Raw genomic sequence first — 8,754 nt, forward strand, 5'->3', positions numbered from 1 at the left:
CAGATGAAAATGTCCAAATTGAATGAAAGTTGAGTACATATCTGAGGATCACGCACGTAAATTGGCAGATTTTTCTGAGTTACCTACAGAGAACCATGCCCAAATTCGTGACAGCAAGAAATCTGTTTCTGCGCAGTAATCCAAATCTAGTATTGACTTTACTATCAAAGACTTTACTTGGCACAACAATGCAATAAAATAAAGATAAGGAGAGGTTGCTACAGTAGTAACAACTTCCAAGACTCAAATATAAAACAAAGTACTGTAGCAAAATAAACACATGGGTTATCTCCCAAGAAGTTCTTTTATTTATAGCCATTAAGATGGGCTCATCAATTTTAATGATGCTCGCGCAAGAAATAAGAGTTGAAGCAAAATAGAGCATCAAGAAGCAAATTCAAAAGACATTTAAGCCTAACATTCTTCCTATGAAAAGGAATCTTGTAAATAAACAAGTTCATGAAAAGCAAAGTAACAAGCATAGGAAGATAGAACAAGTGTAGCTTCAAAAATTTCAGCATGTAGAGAGGTGTTTTAGTAACATGAAAATTTCTACAACCATATTTTCCTCTCTCATAATAACTTTCAGTAGCAACATGAGCAAACTCAACAATATAACTATCACATAAAGCATTCTTATCATGAGTCTCATGCATAAAATTACTCTCCACATAGGCATAATCAATTTTATTAGTTGTAGTGGGAGCAAATTCAACAAAGTAGCTATCATTATTATTCTCATCATCAAATATAGGAGGCATATTGTAATCATAATCAAATTTATCCTCCATAACAAAGTGTACTAAAAGACCAATATCATTATAATCATCATAAATAGGAGGCAAAGTATCATCAAAGTAAATTTTCTCCTCAATGCTTGGGGGACTAAAAATATCATGCTCATCAAAGCCAGCTTCCCCAAGCTTAGAAATTTCCATATCATTAGCAACAATGGTGTTCAAAGCGTTCATACTAATATGTTCCATAGGTTTTTTAATTTTCACATCAAACCATCCATGTCTTAAATCAGGAAATAGAATAAGAAGCTCATTGTTGTCCATTATGCCTAACTAGTGTAAACAAGAAACAAAAAGATGCAATTGCAGGATCTGAAGGAAATAGCTTCGAGCACACACACAACGGCAACAGAAAAGTACTTTACCTGGGACCGGAGTATGAGTGCCTTTTACCTTTCCTCCCCGGCAACGGCGCCAGAAAATAGCTTGATGTCTACGCACGCTTCTATTCCTGTAGACAGTGTTGGGCCTCCAAGAGCAGAGGTTTGTAGAACAGCAGCAAGTTTCCCTTAAGTGGATCACCCAAGGTTTATCGAACTCAGGGAGGAAGAGGTCAAAGATATCCCTCTCATGCAACCCTGCAATCACGATACAAGAAGTCTCTTGTGTCCCCAACACACCTAATACACTTGTTAGATGTATAGGTGCACTAGTTCGACGAAGAGATAGTGAAATACAAGTGGTATGAATGTATATAAGCAGTAGTAACGGCGCCAGAAAAGTGCTTGCTGGCGTGCAGTTGATGGTAGTAATATTGCAGGAAGTAAACATGCAGCAGAACAGTAAACAAGCAGCGATAGCAGTATTTAGGAACAAGGCCTAGGGATCATACTTTCACTAGTGGACACTCTCAACATTGATCACATAACAGAATAAATAGATAGATGCTAGACTCTACACCCTCTTGTTGGATGATGAACACCACTAACTGTGTAGGATTACACGAACCCTCAATGCCGGAGTTAACAAGCTCCACAATATTCAATGTTCATATTTAAATAACCTTAGAGTGCATAACAGATCAACATAACCAAACCAAGTACTAACATAGCATGCACACTATCACCTTCACACTACGAAAGGAGGAATAGATCACATCAATACTATCATAGCAATAGTTAACTTCATAATCTACAAGAGATCACAATCATAGCCTACGCCAAGTACTACACGATGCACACACTGTCACCATTACACCGTGCAGGAGGAATAAACTACTTTAATAACATCACTAGAGTAGCACACAGATAAATTGTGATGCAAAACGCATTGCAATCATAAAGAGATATAAATAAGCACTTCACTATGCCATTCATAACAGTGAATAAGTATTCTGTGAAATATAGCCTAAGAGACCCACACGGTGCACACACTGTCACCTTTACACACGTGGGACAAGGAGTCTCCAGAGATCACATAAGTAAAATCCACTTGACTAGCATAATGACATCTAGATTACAAGCATCATCATATGAATCTCAATCATGTAAGGCAGCTCATGAGATTATTGTATTGAAGCACATAGGAGAGAGATTAACCACATAGCTATCGGTACAACCCTTAGCCTCGATGGAGAACTACTCCCTCCTCATGGGAGACAGCAGCGTTGATGAAGATGGCGGTGGTGTCGATGGAGGAGCCTTCCGGGGGCACTTCCCCGTCCCGGCGGCGTGCCGGAACAGACTCCTGTCCCCCAGATCTTGGCTTCGCGATGGCGGCGGCTCTGGAAGGTTTCTCGTACCGTGGCTTTTTTCCTATCGTGTTTTAGGTCAGGGACCTTTATATAGGCGAAGAGGCGGCGTCAGAAGGTCAACGAGGCGACGACACAACAGGGGGGCGCGGGCCCCCCCTTGGCCGCACCAGCCTGGTGTGTGGTGGGCCTGTGTCCCCCCTCTGGCGGCTCTCGGGTGTTCTGGAAGCTTCATGCAATCCTAAGACTCTGGGCGTTGATTTCGTCCAATTCCGAGAATATTTACTTACTAGGATTTCTGAAACCAAAAACAGCAGAAAACAGCAACTGGCTCTTCGGCATCTCGTTAATAGGTTAGTGCCGGAAAATGCATAAATATGACATAAAGTATGCATAAAACATGTAGATATCATCAATAATGTGGCATGGAACATAAGAAATTATCGATACGTCGGAGACGTATCACTTGGCCGCGCCGGCCTGTTGTGTGGGGCCCTCGTGTGGCCCCCTGACCTGCCCTTCCACCTACTTAAAGTCTTCGTCGCGAAACCCCTAGTACCGAGAGCCACGATACGGAAAACCTTCCAGAGACGCCGCCGCCGCCAATCCCATCTCGGGGGATTCAGGAGATCGCCCCCGGCACCCTGCCGGAGAGGGGAATCATCTCCCGAAGGTCTCTTCATCGCCATGATCGCCTCCGGATCGATGTGTGAGTAGTTCACCCCTGGACTATGGGTCCATAGCAGTAGCTAGATGGTCGTCTTCTCCTAATTGTGCTATCATGTTCGATCTTGTGAGCTGCCTATCATGATCAAGATCGTCTATTTGTAATGCTACATGTTGTGTTTGTTGGGATCCGATGAATATTGAATACTATGTCAAGTTGATTATCAATCTATCATATATGAGTTGTTTATGTTCTTGCATGCTCTCCGTTGCTAGTAGAGGCTCTGGCCAAGTTGATACTTGTAACTCCAAGAGGGAGTATTTATGCTCGATAGTGGGTTCATGCCTCCATTAAATGCAGGACGATGACAGACAGTTCTAAGGTTGTGGATGTGCTGTTGCCACTAGGGATAAAACATCGATGCTTTGTCTAAGGATATTTGTGTTGATTACATTACGCACCATACTTAATGCAATTGTCTGTTGCTTGCAACTTAATGCTGGAAGGGGTTCGGATGATAACCTGAAAGTGGACTTTTTAGGCATAGATGCATGCTGGATGGCGGTCTATGTACTTTGTCGTAATGCCCTGATTAAATCTCATAGTACTCATCATGATATATGTATGTGCATTGTTATGCCTTCTTTATTTGTCAATTGCCCAACTGTAATTCGTTCACCCAACATGCTAATTATCTTATGGGAGAGACACCGCTAGTGAACTGTGGACCCCGGTCCTATTCTTTACATCTGAAATACAATCTACTACAATACTTGTTCTTTACTGTTCTTCGCAAACAATCATCTTCCACACAATACGGTTAATCCTTTGTTCACGGCAAGCCGGTGAGATTGACAACCTCACTGTTACGTTGGGGCAAAGTACTTTGGTTGTGTTGTGCAGGTTCCACGTTGGCGCCGGAATCCCTGGTGTTGCACCGCACTACACTTCGCCGCCATCAACCTTCAACGTGCTTCTTGGCTCCTCCTGGTTCGATAAACCTTGGTTTCTTTCTGAGGGAAAACTTGCTACTGTCTGCATCACACCTTCCTCTTGGGGTTCCCAACGGACGTGTGTTAATTGCACGCATCAAGCTCTTTTTCTGGCGCCGTTGCCGGGGAGATCAAGACACGCTGCATGGGGAGTCTCCACTTCCAATCTCTTTACTTTGTTTTTGTCTTGCTTTATTTTATTTACTACTTCGTTTGCTGCACTTAAATAGAACACACACAAAATAGTTGCTAGCTTTACTTTATTTACTGTCTTGTTCTCTATATCAAAAACACAAAAAAATAGTTACTTGCATTTACTTTATCTAGTTTGCTTTATTTACTATTGCTAAAATGAATACTCCTGAAAATACTAAGTTGTGTGACTTCACAAACACTAATAATAATGATTTCCTATGTACACCTATTGCTCCACCTGCTACTACAGCAGAATTATTTGAAATTAAACACCTTTCTTGAATCTTGTTATGAGAGAGCAATTTTCTGGTGTTAGTTCTGATGATGCTGCTGCCCATCTTAATAATTTTGTTGAACTATGTGAAATGCAAAAGTATAAGGATGTAGATGGTGATATTATAAAATTGAAATTGTTTCTTTTCTCCTTAAGAGGAAGAGCTAAAGATTGGTTGCTATCTTTTCCTAAGAATAGTATTGATTCATGGACTAAATGTTAAGGATGCTTTTATTGGTAGATATTATCCTCCCGCTAAAATTATATCTTTGAGAAGTAGCATAATGAATTTTAAGCAATTAGATAATGAACATGTTGCTCAAGCATGGGAGAGAATGAAATCTTTGGTAAAGAATTGCCCAACCCATGGACTGACTACTTGGATGATCATCCAAACCTTCTATGCAGGATTGAATTTTTCTTCGCGGAACCTATTGGATTCAGCTGCTGGAGGTACCTTTATGTCCATCACCTTGGGGGCGGCGACAAAGCTTCTTGATGATATGATGATAAATTACTCTGAATGGCACACGGAAAGAGCTCCACAAGGTAAGAAGGTAAATTCTGTCGAAGAAACCTCCTCCTTGAGTGATAAGATTGATGTGATTATGTCTATGCTTGTGAATGGTAGATCTAATGTGGATCCAAATAATGTTCCTTTAGCTTCATTGGTTGCTCAAGAAGAAAATGTTGATGTGAACTTCATTAAAAGTAATAATTTCAACAACAATGCTTATAGGAACAATTCTGGTAACAACTATAGGCCATATCCTGCTGCTAATGGTAATGGTTATGGTAATTCTTATGGGAATTTTTACAACAATAATAGGAGTGTACCCCCTAGTCTTGAAGCCATGCTTAAAGAATTTATTAGTACACAAACTGCTTTTAACAAATCTGTTGAGGAAAAGCTTGATAAAATTGATATTCTTACTTCTAAGGTTGATAGACTTGCCTCTGATGTTGATCTTTTAAAATTGAAAGTTATGCCTAATAAGGATATTGAAAATAAGATTGTTACTACAGCAAATGCCATCCAAGTTAGAATTAATGAGAATATAAGATTGATGGCTGAATTGCATGCTAGGTGGGAAAGAGAAGAAAATGAAAAACTTGCTAAAGAGAATAATGTAGCTAAAGTTTGGACTATTACCACCACTAGTAATGATAATGATTCACATGTTGCTACACCTCCTACTATCAATGGTAAAATAATTGGTGTTGGCAATGTTTCTACTCCTAGTGCAAAGCGTGCAAAATTACCTGAAATTGCTAAAACTGCTGAAACTGCTTGTGATAAAACTGCTGAAATTTTTTCCAACATTGGGGACAATGATCCCATTGCTGTAGATCATAATGGTTTAGATTTTGATGATTGTCACATCTCTGAAGTTATAAAGTTCTTACAAAAACTTGCTAGAAGTCCTAATGCTAGTGCTATAAATTTGGCCTTTACAAAACATATTACAAATGCTCTCATAAAAGCTAGAGAAGAGAAACTAAAACTTGAAACTTCTATTCCTAGTAAGTTAGAAGATGGTTGGGAGCCCATCATTAAGATGAGGGTCAATGATTTTGATTGTAATGCTTTATGTGATCTTGGTGCAAGTATTTCTGTTATGCCTAAGAAACTCTATGATATGCTTGACTTGCCACCATTGAAAAATTGTTATTTGGATGTTAATCTTGTTGATAATGCTATGAAGAAACCTTTGGGGAGGATTGATAATGTTCGTATTATGGTTAACAATAACCTTGTCCCCGTTGATTTTGTTGTCTTGGATATTGAATGCAATGCATCTTGTCCCATTATATTGGGAAGACCTTTTCTTCGAACTGTTGGTGCTACCATTGATATGAAGGAAGGTAATATCAAATATCCATTTCCTCTCAAGAAAGGTATGGAACACTTCCCTAGAAAGAGAATGAAGTTACCTTATGATTCTATTATTAGAACAAATTATGATGTCGATGCTTCATCTCTTGATAACACTTGATTCACACTTTCTGCGCCTAGCTGAAAGGCGTTAAAGAAAAGCGCTTATGGGAGACAACCCATTATTTTACTACAGTATTTTGTTTTATATTTGAGTCTTGGAAGTTGTTACTACTGTAGCAACCTCTCCTTATCTTTATTTTATCACATTGTTGTGCCAAGTAAAGTCTTTGATAGTAAAGTCAATACTAGATTTGGATTACTGTGCAGAAACAGATTTCTTGCTGTCACGAATTTGGGTATGGTTCTCTGTAGGTAACTCAGAAAAATCTGCCAATTTACGTGCGTGATCCTCAGATATGTACGCAACTTTCATTCAATTAGGGAATTTTCATCTGAGCAAGTCTGGTGCCTCTAAAAAATTCGTCTTTACGGACTGTTCTGTTTTGACAGATTCTGCCTTTTATTTCGCATTGCCTGTTTTGCTATGTTTGATGGATTTTTTTGTTCCATTAACTTTCAGTAGCTTTGTGCAATGTCCAGAAGTGTTAAGAATGATTATGTCACCTCTGAATATATGAATTATGCACTGACCCTCTATTGAGTTTGTTTGAGTTTGGTGTGGAGGAAGTTTTCAAGGGTCAAGAGAGGAGGATGATACAATATGATCAAGAAGAGTGAAAAGTCTAAGCTTGGGGATGCCCCCGTGGTTCATCCCTGCATATTTCAAGAAGACTCAAGCGTCTAAGCTTGGGGATGCCCAAGGCATCCCCTTCTTCATCGACAACATTATCAGGTTCCTTTAGTGAAGCTATATTTTTATTCCGTCACATCTTATGTGCTTTGCTTGGAGCGTCTGTTTGTTTTTTTTTTCGTTTTGTTTGAATAACACTACAAGAAAAGTTCTGATAGACAACGTCTCAAAATCGTCCGCTAAGGGGTATTTTTCGTCGCCTATGGGCCTAACCCGACGATATGGGTTCTGTTGTGGAAACTGCGTCGAGTGCAAAGTCCTACGACGATTTTTCGGTCCGTCGCGCTTGGGCGCCCTTCCGCCACGGAAAATCAGACCGTTGCCCAAGTGTTTCCGGAGCCCGTTGGATCGCCGACGTCATGCAACCGACACGTGGCGTACGCCGTTAATCGGCGATTAACGGCGTTAACCGGCCGAAACCCCGTGGTAGATGGTAGGCCCACACGAGGCTGCCACGTCTTAAGCGGGCCGGGCAGTGACATAGTTTGACCGGTCAACTATATAGCTGGGTTGGTCCAGTAGGTACGTGGGCCGGGCCTAACCTCTAAGGTTGACTGGTCCAAACTTAAATGGGCGGGCCCATTTAACATGTGGGGTCCACCTTACGACAATCGGGCGGCCCAAGAAGCAAGTGGGCCGGGCCAAAACACATGTGGGTCCCACTTTCCTGTTAAAGGGCCAGCCCATTTAGTGTGTGGGGTCCACCATATAGCAAGTGGGCCGGGCCAAAAACACAGGTGGGTCCCACTTTCCAGTTAAAGGGTCGGCCCATTTAGTATGTGGGGTCCACCATATAGCAAGTGGGCCGGCCCAACAAGATAGTGGGCGGGCCAAAAACACAGTGGGTCCCACTTTCTGTTAAAGGGCCGGCCCATTTGGTGTGTGGGGTCCACCATATAGCAAGTGGGCGGCCCAACAAGATAGTGGGCGGGCCAAAGCACGGTGGGTCCCACCTTCTGTTAAAAGGCCGCCCATTTAGTATGTGGGGTCCACCATATAGCAAGTGGGCCGGCCCAACAAGATAGTGGGCCGGGCCAAAAACACAGATGGGTCCCACTTTCCAGTTAAAAGGCCGGCCCATTTAGTATGTGGGGTCCACCATATAGCAAGTGGGCCGGCCCAACAAGATAGTGGGCCGGGCCAAAAACACAGGTGGGTCCCACCTTCTGTTAAAGGGCCGGCCCATTTACCATGTGGGACCACCATATAGCAAATAGGTGGCCCAACAAGATAGTGGGCCGGCCCAATAAGCATGTGGATCCCACTATCGTGTAACCGGGCCGGCCTACTAAAGAAGTGGGCTGGCCCAAAATGAAAGTGGGTCCCACACTACTGTAAGTGGGCCGGCCCAATCTGTTGTAGTGCCCTACTTGTTTGACTAGTCAACTTGCATTACATTTCATGAGCCTAAAATCTGATATCAATGATACACACAATTACATACACAAA

The sequence above is a fragment of the Lolium perenne genome, chromosome 1, assembly GCF_019359855.2.
Source record: "Lolium perenne isolate Kyuss_39 chromosome 1, Kyuss_2.0, whole genome shotgun sequence".
Lineage (NCBI taxonomy): Eukaryota > Viridiplantae > Streptophyta > Magnoliopsida > Poales > Poaceae > Lolium > Lolium perenne.